Genomic DNA, 15,088 nt, shown 5'->3' on the forward strand with positions numbered 1-15,088 from the left:
TATTCTTTGTATAGTGTATTCTTAGTTTAGTGTATTCTTAGTTTAGTATATTCTTTGTATAGTGTATTCTTAGTTTAGTATATTCTTAGTTTAGTGTATTCTTAGTTTAGTATATTTCTTAGTTCATGTCTTGGATTTTACTATTGTTTTTTTTTACAATTTGTATTTTTGTTGGATGTAGCTGGGACCCTGTGTACATAGTTTCGTTCCACCTCATGTACTACATGTGATGTGAAAGGCAATAAAAAAAAAACTTGAATCCTTGAATCCTCATCAACCTCGATACCATTCCCAACTTTAGAGCTTCGTCAACCAGCCCTTTTGATTTTCGAGTTTCAGTATCTCAGTACAAATTAGACAGAATCTGCACGAAGGCCGCGGCGCCAAACTGCCTCCTTTCAAGAGTTTGTAAAGTGTCTGAAAAGCTTGTCAAACATGTCTGATCCTGTCAGCGCAGAGACCGGTCTCAAACAGACTGGTTCTCTGATGTTCCGCCAAGCCAACGTGTAACATACCTCCTGGCCGAAAACTGTCTAACAAGACAAAGGCGAAAACAAATTGCTAAAGAAGAAAATCTATTTTGACAAGTTAAACAGCTTTAAATCAGGTTTAGTCAGCAGGACTTGGAAGGAAATTTGATGTGGTGTTAAAAAAGGAACATGGGGTTATACGTCCAGTGAGGGGGGGGGGGGGGGGAGACAAAAAGCAATGTCGTCATCCTATTCAGAAGGGGAGTCCCTGGGAACCTCGGGGTAGGATGCGTTAATATATATCCTGGAAAAAAAAATAAACCAGCTGAACTTCCTGTTGTGGGACCCTCTACTGCAGCTCGGCACGCTTTACCCGACAATGTCACGCTCCAAGATAGTAGTTAAAAGAAAACGTCCAGACGGTCATGCAACAAGCAACAGAAGGGTCAGAGAAATCTTTCCCAACCGTTATCAAAGAGCGCTTTGTGCCTCGTTCTTCGTTTGTTTTCGGCATGAGAGCATCATGCGACGGCAGCTCTACACGTGCATTTCATCAGCAGACTGAGAAACATGAATGTTTTCCATTGTGCTTCCTCTCACAGAGAACTATTGTTGACAGTCGGATCGGTGGAACGACGCACGGACATCGTTTGCACCACTGGTTATGAGTCAGAAATGAAAGGTGTTTAAAGCATGGAGGCTGTTGTCTCGTAAAAAGTGTTTGCATGGATGTGCTTAATTACTTTATAACTGTTTTTAACCGAATCGGTCAGTGCTTCTTGGAATCAGCTCATATACTCAGATAATTAGCTGATCTTATAATCTGTAGACATCATTTTAGAGATGTGTCATTTAAAATATCTTCCACAAAATGTATAAATTTAGAGACACCAAAAATAAAAATACACAGACCAGGGCTATTCAACTAAATTGCTCAGGGGGCCACAGTTATTGAAAGCCAAGAGTTCAGGGGCTGGACATCCAGCAGTTATTGCCATTAAGTAAGTTTGTTTTTACGGTTTAAAATCTAGTTTCATTTAAAATTAACCCATTAGTGGGTGAACCGAGTTCATCCGTGGGCATAATTTGGCCCGTGGGCTGCCAGTTGAATAGCCCTATGTTTACATGGACAGAAGTAATCAGATTAAACGGCCATTCAGAATAAAAATGCATCATGTAAACGCCCCATTCAGATTATTTTTTTGTTGATTCAGCTCGATCCGAATGAATTTGTAATCAGAATGAGACAGGTGGTATATGTCAATTCATAATCTGAACAGTGTGCATGTAAACACTTAATCTGATCATCTTATTCCGATAGTGAAAAACTGACCTGACTGCGCATGTGCAACCTATGTCTACCTCATGTATTTCCGCCTGGCTAGATGTTAATATGTCGGGGAAGCAAAACTGGTCGGTGAGCAACACAACATTTCTACTAGAAACTTTGAAAGAGCGCAAAATGATCTGTATTGCCTGTAGCTCAGTCAGGGAGTGCAGTAACGTCTCCACCATCATTAAAACCTGTCACAGGTCCATTTCGGGCGCTCAGGTTTGTTTACGTTCACCACAAAATTAGAACGGAAGTAGAACTTCTTCTACAGTGGTTTAATTAAGGAGAGTTTACCACTCTGCACATGTCAGTACTTCTATTCAGAATCAAAGCCCGCTGCATGTAAACGCTCGTCATGATCGGATTGTGCCCACGTAAACGATCCATTCGGATTATTTTATCCAAATACATTCCGATCAAAGAATTTTGTGCATGTAAACATGACCAGCTATGTTTACATGCACAAATTTTTTTTGATCGGATTGAAATGTATTAGGGTTAAATAATCTAAATGTATTGTTTATATGGGCACAATCCATTCACGATGAGCGTTTACATTCAGATTAAAATTCAATTCAAAAATACTTTATTAATCCCAAAGGGAAATTAAGTGTTGTCGTAGCTTATCATCCTGGTTTCATTCAAGAGTTGTTATAGATGCTGATAGCTGTGGGCAGGAAGGATCTCCTGCAGTGAATCCAAAGAATCTGGCTGCAGATCCCGATCTGTCCACCTGCTTGCTGTCAGATCCGGCGGGCCTCTCAGTCCTTCTGCCCAAATGCCGGGCAGAATTCCTCCCTGAGCGATGGTCACTCCTCCCAGCAGTCTGCTGAGCTCCTCGTCACCACGGACAGACAGCTGAAGGTGCCGGGGGATGATCCCGGTCCTCCCGTTGCCACGAGCCGAATTTCTCACCAGCTCCAGAATCTCTGCAGTCAGGTACTCGAGCACCGCCGCCAGGTTGATGGGAATTCATCCACAGCACCTCTTTTTCAACTCATTTGGGATTTGAGGCTGTAGTTGAGGTATTGGAGCTTCTGAGATGTTGATCAGCTGCTCTTGGTTGTTAAAAACACCTTATTGCCATGGTTACGCATCATAACGAATGCCCAAATGTAAAAAGGTTTCAATAAAAAAATGCTTCCAGCTGCACAGCATCCAATAACAGAGGAAATAATCATTCAAAAAAAGCAAACTGGGACGAACGTAAACAAACCTGAGCGCCCAAAATGGACCTGTGACAGGTTTTAATGACGGTGAAGACGTTACTGCACTCCCTGACTGAGCTGCAGGTAATACGGATCATTTTGAGCTCTTTCAAAGTTTCTAGAAGAAATGTTGTGTTGCTCATCGACCAGTTTTTCTTCCCCGACATATTAGCATCTATCCAGGCATAAACATGTGAGGTTGACATAGGTTGCACATGCGCAGTCAGTTCAGTTTTCCACAATCAGAATAAAATGATCAGATTAAGTGTTTACATGCACACTGTTCAGATTATGAATCGGCATAAACCACCTGTCTCATTGGGATTACAAATTCATTCGGATTAAGCTGAAGCAATAAAAAATAATCCGAATGGGGTGTTTACATGATGCATTTTTATTCTGAATGGTTGTTTAATCCGATTACTTCTGTCCATGTAAACATAGCTCATGTTAGGGGAGAAAGCATATACAACTTAAAAATATTCTTCTTTTTCTTTTTTTTTTTTTTACAAAAAACTAGTCATGTCTTTTAGAACTATCACAACCAAAACAAAATATCAAAAATGACTTCTGAATTTTACCTCTTTGAGTCTGTTTAAAAAAATCTCCATATTTCAGTTATTTTTTAATTCATATAAAATGTATTTTATTGCACTTTTTGAAAAAAAAAAAAAAAAGGGGGCTTTTTTTCCCCAACTAGTACATCCAAAATGATATTTTAAATTATTATTATTTATTCCAGTCTGAGTTTTGTGAAGACACTAGAGACCACCGGACCCTTCAGGTCTGGTAGCTGAAAATGAGGTCTGGTTTTCAGTCAAACTCACTGACATGGATGCCTTTTTCTAAAAAAAAATTAATTGTTCTTTCTTTATTTATTTTTTAAACTCTGCCTGTGATAGAATTGCTACTTTGTAAATGGTTATTTATTTGTACTGACCCGTATATACTAACGAGCTGCAGGTGCATGGTACAGATGCTAATGACTCCCTGCCTTTGGATAAATGAAAAGCAGCCGCTGTCAGCCGTGGAGCGTCTGATGCTGCAGCCTGCATGCATGTGTAACAACTTTTCAGTACTAAATGTTTACTTGTGCACATCACAAGTGAGATTTTGAGCTTAACACGCAAACTACAAAACTTTTCTTTTACAGGATAAGAGGTGGGATTCTGCAACTCTGACCGGGAAAGATGTACCTCTGCTGGAGTGATTTGAACTGCGTCTCGGTATATTTTTTTTCATAGGTTCTCAAATGTAAACACGGAACAACATCTAGTGGGCTAATATAAGACTCTAAAGTACATGTATAGATGTAAAAAGAAAATACATTACTGAGAGGAATGAATTATTTTATATGATAAATAATGGATTAAAATTTGTTTGTACAACGTGGCTGATTTTTTTCTCCTCAGGAACACGAGTCTGTAGTAAAGTTACTGTGAGATAATGAGAGCATTTGAAAAAAATTCTGAAATTTTTTTAAAAGAAGGATTTTTATGCTTTTTCTGAAAATTTATCATGTTTATTGATTGCATCAAAACAAATCAATAAATAAAACCAGAGGGGAAAAAAAACTAGTGTGTCTAATTTTTCCCCAAAAGACAATACAAGGGTTAATAAGTTGTTTTACAGCCATGCTATATAACACATTAGCCTAGCCAATATAGCAGTTGAGCTTTTCAACTACAAAGCAGTTTGTGTTTGTGTTGTATTTTAGTGAATTTCATTAAAAATTAATTTATAGCTAAATAATGTGTTTTAGGGTGTTAAAAGAGCCATTTGGAGTAGAGATGTACCAATTCGATACAATATTGGCATCGATATCGAAAAACATCTAGATCGGGTATCGGTGACAATGTGACCGATCCATGACTCAGCAGATCTATTCACTCTAATTCTATGCTTTGTGCTCTGAGTGGCGTCGCGTGCTAGCGTACTGACTGAACAAATTAAAGTTATGTTGTTTTTACATGTTTGACCAAGCTTGTGAAGGTCTTGGTGCAGAGTTTTCAATAAATTTGTAATTCAGTACATTCATGTCTGCGTTTAACAAAACAAATGTTTTAAGTTAATTCAGCACTGGGTTTGTAAGCGCAAACATCCAGGTAGACAACAAAAATGGCTAAATCATGTCATCTGGACCTGTTTCAGAAATGGGTCCAGATGACATGATTTAGCCAATTTTGTTAATTCAGCACAGTTTTTCTGTATCAGATCAGTATCAGATCGGTATCAGCCGATACTAAATTAAGGCTGTCGGTATCGGATCATAAGTGAAAAAAAGTGGATTGTGCATCCCTAATTTGGAGGGCCTAGAACCATTTCACAATTTGCAGTAGCTTGGTAGGGGCTCAGTTGGTAGAGCTGTTGTCTCTCAGCGAGAAGGTCGCCGGTTCTCAGGACGGGACGGAGTCACATCTGTGTTGCCTGCCTGCTAGCTTAGCGCTACGTTGCTGCAGGTTTTAGTCGACGACGGGGGGAGGCGGGGATGGGACAGAACAGAGTCACATCTGTGTTGCCCGCCTGCTAGCTTAGCACCACACTGATACCAGTTTTAATCGATGGGTGGGGTGGGGGGATGCAGAGTGGAGAAGTATGTCAGTAGCATTTTTGCTAGCACGTTTGAATTGTGCCCCGCGCAACATCAATACCAACAATTGTCGACCAGGAGGCGGGGGGGAGGGGTTCGATAGGCAAGGCGCCCGGTTCTGTTGAAAGGGTGGGGCGCCCCACTTGTAAACCATCTTATCACCATCAAACTGGTTGGCCCACTATGTGAGTGTGCTGCTTGTGGGACTGAGTTTGTTGTGGCTCCTCAGACTGATGAAGTCCTTTGGATGAAGGACGAAGCGTTTCAATTTAAAAAAATAAACCGTCCAGCTCAACTTTGACTTAACTGACTTAACTTTGTTGGATTTTTTTTACCCGGATTATTGAGCGTGAACTTTGACCTTTTGCTTATCCATTAACTTTAATCAAATACCATGACGTGCAGAAACCAACTTTGCTTCTGTAAATGCTCCTAATGCAGGAAACTTCCTGACAAATGAACATTATTTATTCATTACAGAATCATTAATAACTGCATTAATAACCATTAAGTGCACACTTTTGTAAATTGGTACCTTAACTTTTATGCAAAAATGTTTCACGCCAATTAGACTACAATCAGAGAAAATCTTAGTTCCACATTATGCATCTTCACAACATCCTGTTAAATTAACAAGACGAACACGGTCGTGATGTCGTTTGCTCACTTCTCTCAAACTGAATGACGAAAGTGTTCAGTTTCCTTTAATGTCAGCAGACAAACAAGCAGGAATTTAAACTTACTCAGCACCAGCCGGTTCCTCTCCACTCAACAACTCTGCAGACACTCCCAGACTCTGAAGTATTTTGGTTGGGAAGACAATGTGATGATGTGGACTCTCCTTTGATGGCAGCTAAAAACATGCCTGTTGTAAATTCCCCTGGAAGTGTTGCAATGAGGGGAGGAGGAGGGGGGGTGGATGGCAAGGAAGGGGGTAGCCACACAGTCTGCGCTGGAAGTCTGCAGCAACACCCAGTAAAACTTGTAAATAGAAGGTTAGGGGAGGCTGTGGCGATGCAGGAGGGGAGTCGAGGGAGGCGTGGTGGGGAGGGAGGAGAAAGAGAGTGAGGAGAAGTTCCACATTACATCACCAGCAGCTGTTGACAGGCCTGTGTTTATTAACTAGCTGCCAGGGCCTGAGGAGCTGCACCACATGCCTCGAACTCACACAACCCTAAAAACACCAACAACGCTATCTTGGATTTAACAGAAAAAAAAAAAAACACCTGGCTGACAAACGTGCAACCAGATCCAAGATATATGCAGAGACATGTGGTGCTTCTTTTGGTAAACACACAAAAACAAAAATACTGATGTATCTTGGACAGGCAGGAACTGTTTTGTGAAACTGGTCATGTCTTGTTGAGTAGCAGTGACTATTACTGCAGAGCTCCCACCACTGCATTCCTGAAGCATCTCGGCCTGGCAGAGTCCCTGGCCGCTTAGATCAGCCTGCATTTCCCTCCCACCCCTCGCTTCTGTCTCCTTACTTGCCTGCACATTTAAATGGAGGCACATGACTCGCAGCTTTACGGCCAAACAGAGTTCTTGGTGCCGGCCAGGAGCCACCAGCACTCTGCTTTTAATTGACTGCTCTGCAGGGATCTCCTGCACTGCATTCCTAATGGACTGGCTGTACGTTCATAGCATTTGCACATGGATTCAACATAGTTAAGTCAGGTCATCTGGATGGGTTCTTTTTTTGTTGCAACGTTTCGTCCTTCATCCAAAGCACTTCATCGATCCGAGGAGCCACAACTGAGTTTGTTGTGGCTTGAGTTTGAGTTTGTTGTGATTTCTTTTTTTTTACCTGGCTAAATGAGCATGAACTTTGATGATTAGCAAATGTACATCTACAACTGACTTCCTTTTGGAGTCAACCGCATTCAAGATGGCCGGCATAGCCAAGTGACGTCAGCAAACACAAAAACTGTGAGCCATCTATCCAACTTCTTTACCTGCATCTCCTGCCCAAACAGGGAACTGGTGACTACCTTCAGCAGTCATGGGGACACCCTGGACAGGTCTCCAGTCTAGGCCAGTCACGATAACAAATTTTGCTTGGCCATTAATTTTCTCAGAAATTATTGCGATAAACGATAATATTGCTTGAAATTTAACAATAATTTATAGTCAAATTTTAGAAGAAATGTTGATTTGTTTGGAGTGTAGTACCTTTTTTGACCACCTGATGGCAGTATAAGACTAAACCAAAGGATGGATAGTTGGCCAGCGTGTCTCTAAGAAAAATGAGAGGTAGGGCCTTGGACGTGACATGAGCTGACATGGTGACATGGTGGACGCTCAGTGTGGTTTGAGCTCTTTAGCATAGCATGTTTCACACAAAGCTTTTAATAACAAATCAGTAAACAAGTTCTCAGCATCTTTTTGTAGAGAAAAACAACTTTTTACACGAAGGCACGGGTTTCAACCATGAATTTTGGAGTTTCGACAAGACGGAGGTTTTTTCCCCCGAGGTCGGCCTGTTAGCTTAGCTCATAGTTTAGCTTCTCAGCTCAGCTGTTTTTCATGATACAAAAACGCGATTTTGGATGGTTAAAATTAGAGATGGGGCTGATCCGATCCAGTATCGGTATTATCGGGCTCCAATACCAGCAAAATTTACGTATCGGATTTTTCCGATCCAACCTGCCGATATTGCCGATTCATGATGCATGACTGTGGTTGCGCTGCACGTTGGCTTCAAACTATGGAATGGATTTCCTGAACGGAGGCGTATCTCATGAACCCAGAGTAATAAGACCCACTTCACATTCAGGAAATCCATTCCATAGTTTGCAGCCAGCTGCAACGTGCAGTAGCACTGTGGCTAACGGCTAACCAACTTTTCATCGAAACATGTCCGCTGTGTGGATTTTTTTATTTTGATTTTTTTTCATTTACCCTTTATTTATACAGGTAGTCTCACTGAGCCACGAGAACTCATTTTCAAGAGAGACCTGTTTAGGGAGCAGATGGGGGTTAAGGGCCTTGCTCATGGGCCCAGAGTGGGGCGAATGAGGGTGGTGTGGGTGCTTCACCTACCCCACCCAAATTTTTGATGTTGTCGGTACCGGGGCTTGAACTGGCGATCTTCCGATCACAGACCCACCTTCTCTAACCTCTGCGCCACCACTCCCCTTATATATATTTTAAATATTTATTTTTTTATTTAAATATTTTACACTAGAAACACCATAAAACAAGACAGCAACGTGCAATGTCTGCAGAGCCATGGCACCACATTAAACTATGGTAAAGTTAAGGCTCCAGTATACTGCCACGTATGTCCGTTCGTGAGTATGTACGCGTGTACGATACGCAGAGGGTTCAAACATGATACTCCAGACCTGAGTTTAATTTGCTTATGACAAATTCCTCCATTTCTCACCATTTCAGTCATGGCATCAACGGAGGAGGAAGAGATCACTGCCTCTTGGCAAAAAAACAAAAGAAAAGGCCAGATCAGGGATGAAGAAGGGGAATTTAATACATTGGTGTCGCATACAAAACAGTCCGTCGCTGGGCAGTTTATTGTGCGACACCGCGTACGCGTATGCGGTCGTAAAAATTTGAGCTTTGCACGGACATGCCCTGGGGGGTACGCACGTACCTCTGCGTACATACGTGCGTACCTCTGCGTATGGATGTACACGGCAGTATACTAGGGGCTTAAGTTTTACGATGGACATTCGAGCTCCGGGGCTTCAGCAGTCTGTTATTTTTGTTCAGTCCCGAGAAGGCAGTCTGATTTCGGTCAGCCGCGCTCAGTCTGACCCGCTCAGTCTGTCCGTGTCGGAGGAGGGGCAGACTGAGCACGGCTGACCAATATCAGAATGCCTTCTCTGGACTGAATGAAAATAACAGACCACTGAAGCCCCGGAGCTCGAATGTTTACTGTGAAGTTGTTAAACTTCATCGTAATTAATGACCAACTGCTATCAGTTGTAGAAAACGAAGGATTTCACAGCTTGATACTTGCAGCCAAGATATAGTTTACCCTCCAGGAGATATTTATCAGTACAATTAGTAAACAATCATAAAAAGCATATGAATTGAAAATTACAATAAATTTTTTTTTTTTTTTTAAAGAAACAAAAACAGCTACATTATAAAGCGATTTAAAATACTAAAAACAGAAACAAGTTTGTGTTGGTTTATGCCATGAACTTAGCAGATGTTTAAAGCCATCTAATCACTTTAATATCCACTTTAAAGCTAGGAATAAAAAATTAAAAAAAACATGTTTTGTGTTAGCAGAATTTAATTCTAACTTTGAAACTTATCCAACATTAATAAAACTTACCTCATGTTGCCTTTTTGGACATGCATATATTTGTACAAATTGTACTTGCCTATAGCAAGGAGATTATTACAGCCTCACATAAACTCAATAATGATGCGATAGACCTACTCCAGTCCATCAGAGGGACACACGGAGACAAAAAAGACAAACCATTTGCACTCTCACTCACAACAAGAGACAATTTAGAGTTGAAAATATGCAGTTTGTTGAGATTCTGTGATTTTATCAACTAACAAGTTTTGTTTATGAGAGTGGCGTTTGAAAACTAATTTTGTTGATCTGAGTGAGGTCATCAGGAATTAAAAAATGGGAATTCCCAAGATTCACAATAACAACGAACATTATACGGAGGGATTTCCTGGCATTTCGGCAGGCAGCAGAGAAAACTGTTGAAAAGTCAATAGTTTTAACTTCTAAAGAAAATAATTATTTCTGAAGTCGCGACAATCGTTGGTCGAACGTCAGATCCAGGAGGAACAATGTGGGTTCCGTCTTGGCCATGGAACACTGGATCAACTCTTTACCCTCACTAGGGTCCTGGAGGGGTCATGGGAGTTTGTCCATCCAGTCTACATGTGTTTTGTGGACTTGAAGGCATTCGACCGTGTTCCTCGGGGTACACTGTGGGGGATGCTCCATAAGTATGGGATTGGAGGCCTGTTGCTGCAGACTGTTCAGTCCCTATACAAGTGGTGCAAGAGTTTGGTTCGCTTTGCTGGTAGTAAGTCGAACCCCTTCAGGGTGGGAGTTGGACTCCACCAGGGCTGCCCATTGTCACGATTCTATTCATCACTTTTATGGACAGGATTTCTCGATGCAGCCGGGGGGCGAAGGGTTTCTGGTTCAGTGGCCTCAGGATTCCATCTCTGCTCTTTGCAGATAATGTGGTCCTGTTGGCGTCATCATACCATAATCTCCAGCTCTCACTGGAGCGGTTTGCAGCCAAGTGTGAAATGGCTGGGATGAAAATCAGCACCTCCAAATCTGAGGCCATGGTCCTCAACCGGAAAAGGATGTATTGCTCTCTTCAGGTCAAGGGTGAGGTTCTGCCTCAAGTGGAGGAGTTCAAATATCTCAGAGTTTTGTTCACGAGTGAGGGAAGAATGGAGCATGAGATTGACAGACGGACTGGTGCAGAGTCTGCAATATTGCAGACGCTGCACCAGTCTGTTGTGGTGAAGGGGGAGTTGAGCTGTAAAGCAAAGCTCTCTGTTTACCGGTCGGTCTATGTTCCTACCCTCACCTATGGTCACGAACTCTGGATAGTGCCAGAAAAAATTAAATCATGGATACAGGCGGTTGAAATGATTTTTCTCTGCAGAGTAGCTGGACTCTCTTTTAGAGATAAGGTGAGGAGTTGAGTTATCCGGGAGGGATTTCTTTGTAGAATCGAGAGGAGCCAGTTGAGGTGGTTCAGGCATCTGGTAAGGATGCTCCCTGGGTGCCTCCCAAGGGAGGTGCTTTGGGCATGTCCGACTGGGAGGAGACCTTGAGGAAGACCCAGGACATGCTGGAGAGACAACGACTCTTGGTTGGCCTGGGAACGCCTTGGAATCCTCCCAGAAGAGCTAGAAGAGGTGGCTGTGGAAATAGATGTCTGGGCCTCCCAGCTAAAACTGCTGCCCCCCAACCCGACTTTGGACCAAGCGGAAGATAATGAATGGATGAATGGACAGCCTGTTAGAGAACTTTGATTTAAAGGTAGATTAGGAAGATTATTTGCTATTTTAGGTCCAGGAATCACTAGACAGTGTCTTTTATAAACAAATTTTCCAGGTATTTTAAATTGCAGCAAAAATCATTTTCACATTTTGCACCCCACCCTGTGCTCATTCTGGTTCCTTTTGCCAGCATGAGCCAAATCCAAGGTAATCTTTGTCAATTTTACAGACAATCAAATATTTGGTGTGGTAGTAGCTGAGAGTAGGCCTGTCGCAATAAACAATAAATCAATTACTTGCATGATAAATGAAAATTATCAACCTCATTTTCATTTATCGGCTTTATCGTTTCTTCGTGTTTCTGTTTATCTAGTGAAGAAACGGCTCAACTCCAGTGCTCTTCACTGACCTCTCCCTTTCTCTTTAAAATCTGTTTTTACCGTCCAAAATCACATTTTTGGATTGTTAAAAGGAGCTAAGCAGAGAAGCTAAGCTACGAGCTAAGCTAACAGGCTGACCTTGGGAATAAACCTCCGTCTTGTCTAAACTCCAAAGCACCTCCCTCTAGGCCTGTCACAATAACAAATTTTGCTGGGCAATTAATTGTCTCAAAAATTATTGCAATAAACGATAATATTGTTTGAAATTTGACATTAATTAGTAATTATTGTCAAATTTAATAAGAAATGTTGGTGAATTAGTTTAACATGTAGTACCGTTTTGACCACTGGATGGCAGTGTAAGACTGTTTGAACAGAAGGATGGATGGTTAGGGAGCAACCAGCGTGTCTCTTTAAGAAAAATGGGAGGGAGACCCCTTGATATGACATGGGCTGTCTCTCCTTCCTTTGTCCAGTTCTCAAAATGGCGGCCGCTCGGTGTGGTTTGAGCTCTTTAGCATAACATTTTTCACAAAAAGCTTTTAATAAAAAAATCATTAAACAAGTTCTCAGCTTCATTTGGCAGAGAAAGTCTTTGTACACGAAGGCACAAGTTTCAACTGTGAATTTTAGAGCTTCGACAAGACAAAGGTTTTTTCCCCGAGGTCAGCCTGTTAGCTTAGCTCGTAGCTTATTATTAGCACACTGATGGCTGTTTACTATTCACAGAGGGCTGAGTGATACTAGCAATAACAGCATTGTAAGAGGGGGACAGTTGAACCCGGAGGCCTCCACCCCTGTTTAACGATGGACGGTTTCTTTTCACAAAGATGGCCTCCTTTACTCCTCTCTCAAACCATCGTTCCTCTCTGTCCAGGATGTGAACATCTTCATCCCTGAAAGAGTGACCGCTGGCCTGGAGATGAGTGTAGACCGCAGAGTCCTGGCCTGATGATGTTGATCTTCTGTGCTGGGCCATCCTTTTGGCCAGTGGCTGTTTTGTTTCCCCGATGTGACTGATCACAGCCCTCCTGACACTGAACAGCATACACAACATTACTCTGTTTGTGCCGGGGGAAAGGATGGCCCAGCCATATTGCTAGTATCACTCAGCCCTCTGTGAACAGTAAACAGCCATCAGTGTGCTAATGATCCATTGTTAGGCTGATGGTCCTTCTTGAGCATGTGATCAGCTGGTTTTGGTTGTCAGCAGCAAAACTGGTTCATCCACTCTGAGAAGGTGCTATTTAAGAGACTGAGCTGAATACAGCACCTCAGACTGAAGAAGTCTCTCGGACGAGAGACGAAACGTTTCTACATTTTTTGTCGTTTTGCTTTGTTTTGGGTTTTTTTGAATGTCCAGAGGACCAGATGTAACTTTTTTTAGATTTTTCTACCTGGATTATTGAGCATGCATCAGGATATTTGGAGCATGTTATTTTCAAGGTTTGAGCAAAATAACTACAACTCTGTCCTCTTTAAACAGATGCTTTTAGTCTAAAATTGAAGTTAAAGGTGATGGGTGATATGCATTCCTTCACGGAATGCTAGGCTTTTGTTTCCAAATGTATTTAGCTTCTTGTTTACTTTGTTTATGGAGAACAAAAGTCAAAATGACTTCAGCAAGAGCATCAGCTGCTCACTCAGCCCACCTCTTTTGCATTCCTTGTGTTCAGTTTCAGTATTTTTGCTTGCATTACTTACATTCTTCCCCTCTAAGGTCACAGCGTTGCTGCAGTGTTCGCCCCACAGAGACCGAAAGAGACCGATGACAGAAAGATCCAAAGGACACAATCGCAGGCCATCTTTTCATCACAAGCATTCGATTAAACCCAAATGTCAAGAGCCAACGGGATCAAAAGCAACGTTGGTATTAAGATGATTTGAATCAAATGTTAAGAAGAAAGGCAATTGCAATTATTATGATTAGATTGCCCAGCATGGTTTTTTTTTATGAAAATCATTGTTTTATTGAAGGCTCGTGATTTATTCTTTTAATCTAATAAGAAAAGAGCGAAGACACGTTCTGAATCACAATAACGTAGATTGCATGTTAAAAAGTCTTAATCAGCCACGTCCTTCAGGCTTCACTCGTAAAGTTTTACAGATTCATAATAAAGCGTGAACACTTGGCACAGTTTGCTGCTTTTCAACACTGAGTGTCACTGTGTATGTGCATGTTGAGAGCACAAGTTCGTCTCTCTTATCAAGAAGCATGGCTCCTTCCTAAATTACATGCTTCCCACTCTTTCGGCGAGGAATTAATTATTTCTGTGTTTAGCTCCAGCTGTCCAAAAGTACACGTTCTTAGTATCACAGCAAACCTGTCAGGGTATGTCTTGATGCCATAAATCTGGTTAGTTTTTAATATTTGCACAGACAGTGGAAGCCCATGCCCATTTTAGCGATTAGCTTTAGGGCTAACAGTGTGAATGTTTATGAAGCATTCACACTATTGTGATCCACTTTCCCCTTCCGTATGTTTTTCGGCGCGATTCTCGTCCAGCAATGTTCAAGCTGTTTCAACAGTTCATATATCAAAGCGTTCAGGAGAAGGGTGCTGTGACTTTTGGTGTTGGTGCAACTTTAGCTTTTTGAAATATTTAGCCTTTTCTGCCAGTTTTTTTTTTTCTCATAGAAAATGAATTGAGCTCATTTTACATCTTTAGTTGTGTTTACAACCTTTTACTGCTGCTTTCACTTTTTGTTCTGATTCAGCTTCTTTCAGCTTCCTTGTGAAAATTTTAACTTTTGTTTCAGCTAATTTCAGCTGTTTTTTTCCGATGTTTTGTGCTCCTTTTAGATTATTTCTGCTAACTAAAACATTTTTGTGCTTCTTCTAACTTCTTTCTGCTATCTTCAGCTTATGTATGCAAGTTTCAGCCTTTTCTGCTATTTCAGCTACTATTTAGCAGCTAATTCCACATTTTTTTGCACTCATTTCAATTTTTTTCAGCCTAATTCAGCAAAAATGTGCTCTCTTCACGTCCTTCGGGTAATTTAAGCTTCTTTCTGCCTTTTTAGCTGCTTTTCAGCTGTTTTTGCTTATGTCATCTTTTTTTCAGATAATTTCCACTATCTTATGCTCATATTAAACTTTAAGCTTAAGTGACTTCTTTTTGCTAAATTTAGCTTGTTCT

Source organism: Nematolebias whitei, chromosome 23 (genome assembly GCF_014905685.2).
Source record: "Nematolebias whitei isolate Nwh7 chromosome 23, NemWhi1, whole genome shotgun sequence".
In the NCBI taxonomy this organism is placed as follows: domain Eukaryota; kingdom Metazoa; phylum Chordata; class Actinopteri; order Cyprinodontiformes; family Rivulidae; genus Nematolebias; species Nematolebias whitei.